Genomic DNA, 13,513 nt, shown 5'->3' with positions numbered 1-13,513 from the left:
CCCCCCTACACACCCATACTCTCACCCTCCAGGCCCCCAGTCTAAAAATAAAAAGAGTTTCTCTGGAAGAAGGGCTGTGCAGAAGAAAAGTAGGTTATGTTGTGTTTTTATTCATGACAGAAAACAGAGATGTTCCCCAGGTCCTCTGAGACATTTTGTTCAAGGCCAAATGAGATAGAAGACTGTCTGTGGGCCATCATAGTAGATACCACAGAGATTATGTCACAGAAAAAAAGAGCTACGCCTAAGTAATAGTGGAAATTTACAACATACTGTACTAAACTGCCCAGACTATCAGTATAATGTAATACAATCATTAATATAAAAACCTGATTGTGCTATTTTTTGTTGTTGCTGATTGTTACATCTTCATTCTATTTCACTTTATCTCAACCTTGCTGTCTTTCAGAGGTTGCAAAGAGCTTGTAAGTAGGCCCAATTTATAGACAGTTAATTATTTGATAATTATGTATACAACATTAATAAACACATTATTTAAGTGTCTATAAACCATATGCTATAAAACTGATTGTATACTACTTTTAAACACAATAAACCGCATACGTTTGCACGAAGTCTAACGATACATTTGGAGAGGGAGAGGGATAGGTTGATAATGCCACTGCTCCTTTAAACTGCTCCTTTAAGGGGGGTGTCAGTGGCAGAGAGGAGGAGTGTCGCCTCTGCTGAGTGCTCGAGCGCAAGGGGATTCCGAGAATAAGCAATTCCGTCAGATTCGACTACAGGTCGCAGAGCCTGATCACTTCGATCAAAACCCGAGGCATTTTGGAATAAATCATCAATTTTTCATAATTAACCCGCGTTCGAGAAATCCGACCTTTTCACCGAGACTATCCGAAGGATTTCTTCCTTTCGAATGATAATGCACCTTTTCGCTTGAGTGGGGTCCACTGTCAGCTAGAGGGGTAGACAAACCCAAGCAGGTACGTGCCGAGCTAAATGTACAGAATAGGCTGTGAAATGAACGACTCTGTAAAAATCCGCGAGGGCACAAACGGGGTGTGTGTCATGGATTTAACATGCTTACAGCATGTTTTTGAGGATTGAATGATGTTTGTGTCTCGAGCCTTAGTCTCTGGGCTCATAGCGGTGTGAAAACGCTGCGTAAAGAAGTCGTAATAAACCAGCCAGTGCTGTGGTAATGTCGTTTCCATTTTGTTAAATGGCATCGGGGTTACATTATAGCCAGTTTGAGATTATTTCCTTGTCGACCTTATAAAAACGCATTACCGCACGTAGACATGTAATAGCTATTTGCCATAGAAAGCGCCAATGTTATGTCGCCTAAATCTAATGACTCAAATACGAATCATGTAGCTTGTTCGTGCTGGCTATTTTGTTATTCCGTATTTTTCTCACATTGTTACATTGTCCATTCATTGTTGTGACACTGTTAATTTGTTGTTATAGTGTTTGTTGTTACAATTGTTGCACTGTCCTCGCTGTTGTCTAGCCTACGTGTAAAAATTATAGCCTACAAAATGATAGGCCATAAATACATATGTTCAGTTTAACCTGCATTAAAATGCTGCATAGGACTAGTACTAAGTAAAAGGCGCATAGCCACTGCCTTCTAATACAGATAATGAATATTATTTCTATAGCATTAGTAAATAGGCCCTGTATTGATATTATGACTGTCAACATCAATTTGGCTCTTTCGTAGGCTGCTCCATTGTAGCCAAATTAGTCATAATTTCAGAGTTTTGTTTGGTGTAGTTTAACATTATAAATGCATTATAATGCATCATAGTTAAAACTGGATGCTGATGATTTTCAATTAATCTGTTGTGCTTCCTTGTTCCTTGTCAAAGGTGACAAAATGTCTGGCATTGCATGCCTCAAATGTTCATTCATCATTGGCACAGTGTCTGGAATAATGTAGGCCTACGTAGCTAAGTTTAGTCACTTCATTTTTTTAGTTTTCAATATTCAGTTCATTAAAACAGATTGTAAATTAGCCTTGTGGATTTCTACACAGAACGTACTGGTGACATTGTATTATTACTGCATTATTATTGTTATTATTATTATTATTATTGAGTTATCTACATCTTATATATTCTTTAGTTTGCTATGGTTTAATTCAATATCTCAGCAGTAGGCTACTGACAATTGACAGGCAGAATCGATTTGAACTATTCCACTGTTTGGAGTAGTCATCACCAGATGTCCTCTAGCTGCATTTGACCATTAACCTAATGTAGCAGGCATGAAAGAAACGCCTTAAACTAGATCCCCCACATACTTGTCTTAATTAGAAAAAAAATGTCAGGGAACATTCTCTTCTGCACTCTTCAGCCAATCCAGTAAATGTGGAGGAGGAGTTAATATGGAGTGCCGCCTTGTTAACTCCCAAATGCGGAAGTCCTGTCACAGGCTCTCTTTCCATTTCCCCTGAAAACCGGAACATTTGATTTTTGGGGACTCTGCAGAGGCTATTTGACCATGGGATCGGTGGAGAGGCAAAAAGTCAGGGGTTGAAGGTTGGCCAGTGGAGTCACAGGGGAAAGAGAGAGCATGACCTCACTGTTATTTCAGGTGTGCTTAGCCACCCTGGCAAATCTTCCCTCCCAACAACAAACCTGTTTACTTTTCATCATTTGGAACACATCAACACATTCAATTGTGTACTAGGCCTACTTTTACGGCAGACTTGGGTGGATTAGTCAAATATAGGCCTGAGCGTTGTTGAAGTGAACTTGGCTGACTTTTTAAAAGTTTAAATACTCAGCCTGTCTGGGGGTCTGGCTTTTAGCCCTCCCTTTGTGGATTGTTTCAGCTACTTAATTATTTGACCTGATCTTGTACAGGATGTTCAACGGTAGCTGCGTAGAGTCCTCTGTACTGGAGCCATAGATAACTAAAACCTCCACATTTAACATGTTCTTGCTCTTGAATAGGCTAATCTGGTGCACATGCCAGCCATATTCCTCCTACCCTGAGCTAGTGTACTGTACTCTACACAATTTGTTTTGCTGTAACCGTGGGTTGTTGTCTATGATGATGATTGATGTGCAGTATCCCACCACAGAATCAGAGGATATTTAAATTAGAACTATGCAAATTATGTTACGTCTGCTGAATGCTCACAAGACTGGACTCTGGACCCTGGTCTAGCAGATCAAGGTTCTGTCTTCCTCGAAAATGGATGTTACAGTGTTGTTCCAGTTTTTGCAGTTAATGCACTATCTTTGCTGTAGTGTATGTATTAAAATTAGGGCTAACCCAATTTTGTCGACTGGTTGATTGTTTGGTCGATAGGCTGTTGGTTGACCGAGATTTCTTAAGTCGAGCAGTCGCAAATTTGGTTTTTCATGGTGCACGAGACACCTGTTTGATTCATCCCTGTCTCAGTGGACTAATCCATTGCAGAGGCCACAGGGATGGCACAGTCCATCACTCTAAGATGTGATACTGAAATTGTATATGGTTATAATATGTAAAAATAATGGTGCAACACAAATAAATCTCATATTTTATAACAAATGCGTTTTTCCCCGCGTTGGATATGGTCGCTGTCCGCGGTTCTGAAACATAATCTTCAATGCGTGGAAAATTGGCGCCTATCCCTATGTTGCTATGTGCATAATAGGAAAGTTAACCAGCATATTGGGGTTGAGAACAATGCGGTGGATGCAGCAGCAACCGAGAAGAGGAAACAGCCCTTGCCTTATTGTCTAAGAAAATTGAGGAGAGAGAAAATCCCAATTTAATTAGGTCTATAATTAATAGCCTAACTCTTAAATGTGCCTGGCTTTATAAATCATCCATAAAAATCTACAGAAATAAGACATATCTTGCTTATGTTGCCTGTTTGAGTGATTGTTTAATAGCCTACTGATTCCGTGAGCACCAAGCCTCATGCAACGGCAAATTGTCAGATAAAGCAATTTCCCAGATTCGCCTGTTTATAATCTTTGCTATGCTGAAATAAAGGTTTTACAATTGTATTTCATTAAAACAGACTGGTATTGCTTATAATTTATTTAGTGTTGTTTTCACTGTTCCAATCAGGCAGAAAAATAATATTGTAATATAACAGCATCTGTTTGTCACACATAATATGCACGTAGCTCATGCTCTTATACCCTCCTTTTTCTTGATCCGCTTCTTATTGTCATTATAAAAATGATTATTATGATCGTCATCAATAAGTGTAATTTTCATTGCTTAGCCCTTTATTTCAATACTTCTATAGGCTAATGTATCAATCAGTCATTCATGTCATCACACAGCATTATGAGTCATTCATGATTTAAATTCAATCAATCATTTTAGTTTTAAAATTAAATTACAAAGGGAGCTTTGGATAATTATCCTAAACAATAAATCAATCGCAATTCAAAAGCATGCAACAGTTTTTAGTCTTCTGTAATAAAGGCTTTATTCACTACCAGTCAGAAGTTTGGACACACCGACTCATTCAAGGGTTTTTCTTTATTTTTACTATTTTCTACATTGTAGAATAAAAGTGAAGACATCAACATGAAATAACACATATAGAATCATGTAGTAACCAAAAAAGTCTTAAACAAATAAAAAATATATTTTAGATTTTGATTCTTCAAAGTAGCCACCCTTTGCCTTGATGACAGCTTCACACACGCTTGTCATTCTCTCAACCAGCTTCACCTGGAATGCTTTCCCAACAGTCTTGAAAGAGTTACCACATATGCTGAGCCCTTGTTGGCTGCTTTTCCTTCACTCTGCGGTCCAACTTATCCCAAACCATCTCAGTTGGGTTGAGGTCAGGTGATTGTGGAGGCCAGGTCTACTGATGCAGCACTCCATCACTCTCCTTATGGTCAAATAACCCTTATACAGCCTGGAGGTGTGTTGGGTCACGGTCCTGTTGAAAAACAAATGGCATTCCCACAAAGTGCCAACCAGATGGGAGGGCGTATCGCTGTAGAATGCTGTGGTAGCCATGCTGTTAAAGTGTGCCTTGAATTCTAAATAAATAGCAGACAGTGTCACCAGCAAAGCACCTCCACACTATCACACCTCCTCCTCCATGCTTCACGGTGGGAACCACACATGTGGAGATCATCTGTTCACCTACTCTGTGTCTCACAAAGACACGACAAGTCTCTTCTTATTATTGGTGTCCTCTAGTAGTGGTTTCATTGCAGTAATTAGAATATGAAATTATCTTTAAATAAGGCACACCTGTTAATTGAAATCATTCCAGGTGACTACCTCATGAAGCTGGTTGAGAGAATGCCAAGAGTGTGTAAAGCTGTCATCAAGGCAAAGGTTGGCTACTTTGAAGAATCTCAAATATAAAATATATTTTGATTAGTTTAACACTTTTTTGGTTATTACATGATTCCGTATGTGTTATTTAAAAGTTTTGATGTCTTCACTACTATTCTACAATGTAGAATATAGTAAATATTAAGAAATACCCTTGAATGAGTAGGTGTGTCCAAACTTTTGACTGGTACTCTGTATATCTTTTGTTTTTCGTTAGGACAGACTCTCTGGTACACTTATTTATTTAGTGTTGTTTACACTGTTCCAAATGGTCAGAAATATATATAATATTGTAATCTAACAGCAACTGTTTGGCACACATAATTCTCACACAAAGCTTGCTCCTATACTCTCCATTTTCTTGAGCTCCAGTAGTTTCTACAACTAAGTCAAATGTCTTCCACAGATCTGACTTCCCCTTTCCCTCCTGAGCAGCCAGTAAAATGTATATCAAGTGTAATATTGGGATGCAAACTCAACATGTAATACATTTTTTAAAGCCCATAACCATGTGTGTGAGGTGTATACTTTTATTTCAAAGTAAATGTGTTTAGGACTAGCAAGAAACACTCTGTGTGGCCCTGATTTAGCCCACAGCCGTAAAAGGTTAAGCCTCAGATTCTTTTTTTTTTTTACATTTAGCTCAACATTAAATTACTTCAGCAATCAGTGCGGATAGAGCAGCTTGCTATGGAGCGGGCAAGCTATAGTTGTTTACATGCACGATGGACAGACAACTATAGGGACATTTTGTGGGTGGAAGAGAGGGTGGAGGAGGAGGCTTGGCTTGAAGCGCTGGGCATCTTGTTATGACATGCATTATCTGAATTAGGCCCTCAGAATTATACCTACGTACGAAGGAACAACCTCTATGGAGGAACCTTCAATGTCTTTGAACTTCTGAGAGTTGACTTAACGTTGGCCCAGAGCTAGCTAACTAGCTAACAAGCTTGTGTATGAAGAGTGAAACCAGATCTAAAAACACGTCTTACCTTTTTGTAGTTAATAAATCCAATGTGAAACATGATAACTATAGTATCCTTAAATAGCATTGAAAAAGTGAATCCATTCTTCTCTCCCAAGTGGCGCAGCGGTCTAAGGCACTGCATCTCAGTGCTAGAGGTGTCACTACAGACCCTAGTTTGATCCCGGGCTGTATCACAACCGGCCGTGATCAGGAGTTCCATAGGGCGGCGCACAATTGGCCCAGCGCCGTCCGGGTTAGGGGAGGGTTTGGCCAGGGTAGACCGTCATTGCAAATAAGAATTTGTTCTTAACTGACTTGCCTAGTTAAATAAAGGTTTTAAAAATAAAAATGTAAAATCTCTCTTCCTAATTTCTGGATTACGCTTGTAACGTCAAAAGGCTAGAGTAGCCTATGCTTCGGAGGGGGAGGGGCAGGTAGCCTACACACGCACAGGCAAAGATTTTAATCTGGCGGGCAGACACTGGAATACGTTTCTGAGTGACAGAGTGAGGGCTTTGCATAGGCGCTTTGTTGCGTTTTTTTTGTGGGACTGGAAGTCTGGAATGTAAAATAACATTATTAACCGGTCCCCATGCTTTTAAAATGATGGCTCTGTTCCGGAATAGTATAGATCACGTTCACTCTGGTTCTGATTCTGTTCCTCTAAAAATGTTGTTATTTTCCAGGTTTTTGGTTCTGTTCCCAGAACCGGTTCCAATCCCTGCTAACAATAGGCCTAGATGTTGAATTAGTGATGTAGAAATACAATGTCATGTCGGTCATGCTTTCAACTCATCACACCAACTCTCCTAGTCTATCTACTCCAATCCGGGAGCGGTGTGGAAGGGAGGGATGGAACCAAAGTCAATGGGACTCATTTTGATGATATGGCAGGAGCAGCTAAATGCTTTTTTATTGCTGTGGCTCCTGGAGGCAGGCAGGATGGAATGACGAAATGGAGGGATGAAAGTTGGAGGGAGGCTGGATCAGGCAGGCAGCCCTCTGAGATACTGACTGGCGCTGGCTGTCTGGCTCATCTGTTGGATAACTCTTCCTCTCCCACCTCACCTCCCCATCCCCTCTCCCACCTCACCTCCCCATCCCCCCTCCCACCTTACTCCCCTCCCCACCTAAACCCTCCTGTACCCTGGCCTTGGAGCACTGACAGGGCCGCTCAATTATCCACACACATTGATTCTTACCGTTTGCAATTGCTGTAAATGATTTATACTTTGCTGAAATTACTCCCAAAGTGATCCACGGAGACAGGGGAGAGATGCAGGTCAGATAAATTAAGCATGTCACCCACATGAAAGCATGGCACCCAATTTCAGAAACAACAGCTGTGGAACCTAACTGTGATGATCAAAAGCAGGGGCAACAAGAGAGAAGAACACAGTTACCTTGTACTGTTACATACACAGGCCAAACATAATGTGCGTGGCCATTGGTCTGTCTTTCCTTACTACTGATGATATTTGGATATAAAGGCCATGTTTTGTTGTAGTCTGAAGAAGCCCAAACCTACAGGCTGATGTGAGTAGACCTGACTGTCTCCTTGGGTTGGTTGGGGTGGTCACAACAGAGGAGCAGAGCAGAGTTGACTTTCCCTCCCTGCTCCTGAAGTTGAGATGGTGGCCTCAGGCTGTGGAGGTGCTGCAGATGGCTTCTCCTACTGTGTGTGTGGCTATTGCAGCACTGCCAGTTGGGCAGGCTAATGCCACTGGCATGGTAGTGTGTGGGTGCACTGTAAATGAAACTGGAAAATACACTCATGAATACAGTAGAATACATTGTTTCTAACTGAAGTAGTTATAGGCTACGATACATCAAAACATGACTCACATTGCTTTACAAAGTAGATACAACAAATAGGCTACTGGTGTGTGTACAATCAGTTTGAAATCACAATAAGAGGATGAAAATAGGAGACCAATAAATGGCCTTCAGAAAGGAAAGATAATGTTATTGTAAGCAAAGCCACACTGTTCAACAACTTACAGTATGACCTACAATATAACACCATTTGATAATTACAGAATTTGATAATGACTATCCCAAAGTCTTCTAGTTAGCTACTTAGTCTTGTGTAGTTACTAGTTAGTTAGCTGCTAATGCATTAGGCTACCTGTTTTTGTCTGTGTCCTGGTCATCAGGGTCAGTCCTGAAGAGCACAGCTAGGAGTTAAAGGTTAAAGGTTAAAGTCCGATTATGATGTCAGAAACACCAGAGGATATTTGCGGACTGGGGAGTGTTACTTAACTGTGTCTTATTTTAACCAGGTTATGTGGAGGGACTGAGAGCAGAGCAGAGCTTAGATCTGGGGGAGAAAGAAGCCGTCCAGGCTAAGTGAAAATGCCACTCATTCCTGACGAGTCCCCGGCCTGGTGAAGGTTAGTGGTTTGTCTTTGTAAGCTGAGGGATTGATGCATGAGCCTGTCTATCGGAGAATTCAAATTCCAAGGCAGGCGCAGTCTCATCACAGCGCTCCCTCTCAGCCATCATATTACAGGGGCCCTGTCCTTCCCAACTTCTTAACAGCCTGTCCTTATGGGAACCTTGAAGCAGCCCAAGCAAGGACACAGCGTCTGCTGCAAAAAGCCTGTGCAGAGGGAGGCTTTACGTAACGCTGCCTGCCTGCCTACCCAGCTCACCTCTACTTTAAACATGGGTGTATGTGACTCCCTGACACTATATCGAGTAGCACAGAGTAGCACACGTCCCCCAGGCCCCCAGACTGGCCCCCTGGACAAGGAGGGGACAGAGAGATCCCGGCAACTTAATTATATCTTTCTCTTTTAAAAGCTTTTGTTTGAAAGAAACTTTCCCAGTCAATTAGCTAAAGAGGAATTTTTAGAATGTATTAATAAATTATGGATATATTGCACAGGAAGACAGTAGAGGGAAGGAGGGAGGAGGGCAGGTGAAGGGGTGCATATGCTATACAGTAGGTGCTGTGGCATTGTGACTGGGAGATTTATTTACCTCAAGAAGGGGCACGTTCGGGAGAATGTTTATCGTGTAAAACATTGGCCTTAGAGTAGATAGCTGTAATGCCCCAAGACCAGGAGCACCGACCAGAGAGTTCATAGTGCACAGTGTGGCGGTCAATATTTTGATTATCGTTCATGTTAACACACGCTCACACGTACATAGACTCACACCCTGTTGTCTTAATCTATGGGCAGACTGAAATCTGAGTCATATGGCTTTCCAAGGGAGTGGAAAAACAGAGCTTGGGCCAAATACAAATGGAGCAGGATCCTGATGACATCACAGTGACTGTGTGTCTGTTTGTGGTAGTAGGATCTGCTAGCTGGGATTTCCCCATTCAGTCAGTCACTCACTCACTCACTGCTTGTTTTAGACACACATCCTTTATCCTTTTAGTGCTGTAGAAACAATAACCCGATCCCTATTATGTACTGTACTCCCCAACACCTCCACACCACCAACTGTAATTGTATAACTTTTGGGAGATTTGGGGATTTTAGTGATGAGGCGAGCTGTTGCCAGGCAGCAGGGCACCTTGTGCGGGTGGCTGTGCTGTGGAGAGTGCACCAAAAAAAATGCTGGGTTAAAAACAACCCAATTTGGGTTATTTGGTCACCTAGCGCTGGGTAAATATTGGAGAGAACACAAGTTTGGTTATTTTGAGCCAGCCATTTGGGTTGCGTGAATAACCCAACATGTTGGGTTATTTGGATTACCCAAACGCGGGTTATTTAACCATCAGTTGTTTTTTTATTCACTTTCATGCTGGGTTGACTTTTCTTCCTGGCTGTTTTTTAATGTAATCCATAGGTTATTTTCAGGAGGCATGGCCTATTAGAGGCGTTGCTTTCACATTACATATTTAATATACAATGAATGACATTATTATGTACATATTGTAACAACTGGTAACTCTCCCAACATTGGGATATGCATAGGCTCTTTTAGATCTCATATACTTGTGTAAGACTCATTAATTCTTAAATGTCTATGTAGTTGGGGGCGCGGGGGGTTCTAAACTGACATACAGTGTGGAATTGTTTTAAGATGGCCATACAATGGATAATTTAGCTATTTCATTTTGAATTGTAGGACTCCTTTAGGTATAAAACATTAGATTTGAAAAAGTATTTGATAAAATATTGAATTTGACCTTTACTAATAGACCAGAGAAACGCATTGAATAACAATGGCAAAAAATGGCAAAAAAGAAGAAACAAGGTTTTGCAGTGTTTGTCCTATATCTAGGAGATATAAGAAAGCTTAGGAAATATATACTGTATATATTTTTTTACACATATTGAACCCTGTTTGGGGTAGGCACAAAACTACCTTCATACTTCCATTCATTATTTTAAACTGGTACTGGTTACCTTCAGACGAGTCCCGTGACACTTGTGGGGGTTGTAGAGCAAAACAGAGAACACCATTGTGTTCGTGAGAGTCTCTCCTTATAATGCTACAGATGTTTTCGTAAGTAGACCGATTTTCGGAATGTCTCATGGTCTGACAAACACCGCTCTAGCTCTGCCACCTTTCACCACAAATGCGTAAGTGCGACTTCGGTGGATGCAATGCAAAACTGGGGATTTTTTTATTATGTTACTTAGTGCTTCGGTCAACTCTAGGTGGGGTTAAAACTACAAAAGTGTCAGTGTTTAACCTTAATATATGATAACAATACAACAGAACAGAATAACCGGAATGACATTTACTCTCATGGATGGCCAAAAATTACTATCTGAACGCCACACCCCTGCTAAGCCACTCGTTTTCTTATCAGACCCGCTGCATCATATTGCACGAACACAGCATCAAGAACCCAACCGAGATTTGTTTAAAGAAAACAACCCAACTAAGTGGCCCAATGACTGCAACCCAGCACTTGGTCCATTCAAACAACGCAACATTTTTTGGAGTGTGGTGACTGGAGAGGGGTTTAGGAGAAGAGCTACAGTATAGCCTACCGCACAGATATGCTACTGAGAGATACATGTACGATGATATAAAAACAGGGAGAATTTCAGTTTCCTGGTGTTTAAAAAAATGATCCAAACAGGTTTCTTCACCTACTGACTACAAACCAGTAATTGTGTTTTTACACATTTTGTAGTGATAATTGATAAATTACATATATAACATGTTGCCCATTGCTTTTCAGACAAGAGTTCATATGACATTACAATATTTGGACTGCATAGGCTCTCACACACTGATGAATAGCATTCTTTAATTTCACTGGCGTGTCCCCCCCCCCATCCTGAGCTTTACCTCTGATCTGGGCTTTTACATTTATTAGTAAAGTAGTGATAATAATGTTAAAATACTAATGTCATTGTGGGCATCCTGGTGAGGGGGCTGCCTTGGTAAACAGACAGGGAGAGAGGTGTGGTACACACCCAGGGCTAAGCCTTTCTGCCTGCCCTGTGCAGAGTGAGAGAAAGAGAGGCCATTTGAGAGAGTAGCAAAGATGTCTGTAGGGAGCGCTATGACCTATTACTTAGGGAGAATGGACTGGTGACTAGAAGATTGCTGGCTCATACTCTGCTGTTCTCTGCCCTTGAGTAAAGGCAATTAACCTGGATTTGGCCAGTAAATATCCAGCAGCCATAGAAATTTTAAAAAGATGTGTGAGACTGATAACCATGGAACTGACTTTGAATAAAAGTGTCCACTAAGCAGAGAGATTAATATTGTTAATAGAACCACTGCTGCCTGTGTATTAGTGATCTTCCTTCCTTCCCTCTTCAGGAGCTGTGAATGCAGAGGAGTAGTGTACTGTAGCGCTCCTCCTCCTCTCTCTCCTCTCTCTCCTCTCTTTCTCTCCCCCCTCCCCCTCTCTCTCTCTTTTTCTCCCTCTGGCATTAAGACCTTGACCTGATTGCTGAAGAGGCTTTTTAAGTAACTCTCCAGAAGGAGATCCAATCATGTGACATCCTTCACCGAACCTCACCCCAACCTCCCCTCCCAACATTAACAGTCCTTATGTGACTAAGAGGGGGCAGGGGGTGACTGACTGTAGCATGCAAGCAGAGCATGCAGCTGCAGGGGTTGTCCTATTGGCTAATCACGCCAGTCCAAGGTCAAACAGGTTGGAGGTCAATGTGTCAGAGCCAGGCAGATACATGGCTTCCCCTAGTTTCTACCCCTCGGATGACTCCTGTCATGATCTGAGCTGGAGCAAACAAACAGCAGCCCCACTAGTCCCCCTGAGCCCAGGGGCCTGCATGCTTCATTGTAATGGCAGCCAATGGCAGGTCAGGCAGGATTAGTCATCGTCTCGACTCTCGATCACCGATCCCAGGATGTGTCAGTTTGAAGGTCAGTCTGTGACTAAAGTGATTCATGTCCTCAATGAGCTGGCTGGGGGGATTCATGTTATTGCAGTTGCCTTGAGTCAGTCCTCTTCTCGGCTACAGCAGCAGCAGCTGTCCCACTCATAAAAATGTACCTGCTCCTGCCATACTCCGTCTTTCTTTAATAGAGCTGACTGCTTTTCAGAGTATTTTTAATCGTCATTATAGTCTTCCCCCCCCCCTGATGTATTTAATATATGTTCTGCCTAGTGAATGGATCAACCTTATCGCTGTGTTAACACCACATTAACACATCCCAATGAAACTCCATGATTCCCATGAAGTGTGTAATGATTCATTAGGCGGGAATCTCTCACTCTCAGTATTTTGTCTCTCTTTCTCTCACTCTCTGCCTCCTTTCTCCTCTTCCCTTTTCTTTACCTCCACATATGCAGGCGATGGTTTGAGGTTATTGGACTTTGGATCAAGGGTTGGATTTTTATTTAGAAGTCTTTTTTATGGAATAAGGGAAGCTTTATGAAGAGTTCAAAACAAAACAGAGTTGGCGGAACGTCTGTTTCCTAAGGTAATACTTGAGTTATAACAAATACCTAAGTATTTTTCAGACAGACAGAAATACATTTTAATAGAAGTGTTTACATGTAGGGTTCGCAGGCCATGAGTAACCCTTAGCTTGTATAACCTTGTTTCCCGTCAAGGTTTAGCATTAGCGTTGCACAAACACACAGCAGCTTGTGTAACTGTATTTACATGTCTGGGAATGGGGCTAGCGCTAGAGTAGCTAACAAACTGATGCCAATGTACAGCTTGTGTAACATGCTTTGTATACACGTACACAGACAGGCATGTGCACGCATACACACACACACACACACACACACACACACACACACACACACACACACACACACACACACACACACACACACACCTGTGGTTGTTAGCTAGCACAATA

At 41.6% G+C, this 13,513-nt stretch overlaps 1 protein-coding gene across 2 annotated transcripts in view; it reads left to right on the top strand.

Annotated features, from left to right (window-relative positions):
* The first annotated feature begins 658 nt into the window (after positions 1-658).
* Positions 659-13,513, top strand: part of LOC110533676 (nuclear receptor-interacting protein 1) — a 57,493-nt gene continuing 44,638 nt past the window's right edge. Inside the window, exons 1-2 of one of the 2 annotated variants that reach the window (XM_021618119.3) lie at positions 664-944; positions 8,530-8,640. The gene's annotated coding sequence lies outside the window, so the exon portion shown is untranslated. Of the gene's footprint in view, positions 945-8,529; positions 8,641-13,513 lie in introns of both variants that reach the window. The other variant, XM_021618120.3, reaches the window with a different exon arrangement.

This window comes from Oncorhynchus mykiss, chromosome 10 (assembly GCF_057628025.1).
Source record: "Oncorhynchus mykiss isolate SJ-2025 chromosome 10, ASM5762802v1, whole genome shotgun sequence".
NCBI classification, from domain to species: Eukaryota; Metazoa; Chordata; class Actinopteri; order Salmoniformes; family Salmonidae; genus Oncorhynchus; species Oncorhynchus mykiss.
This window is presented reverse-complemented; position numbering and strand designations above follow the sequence as displayed.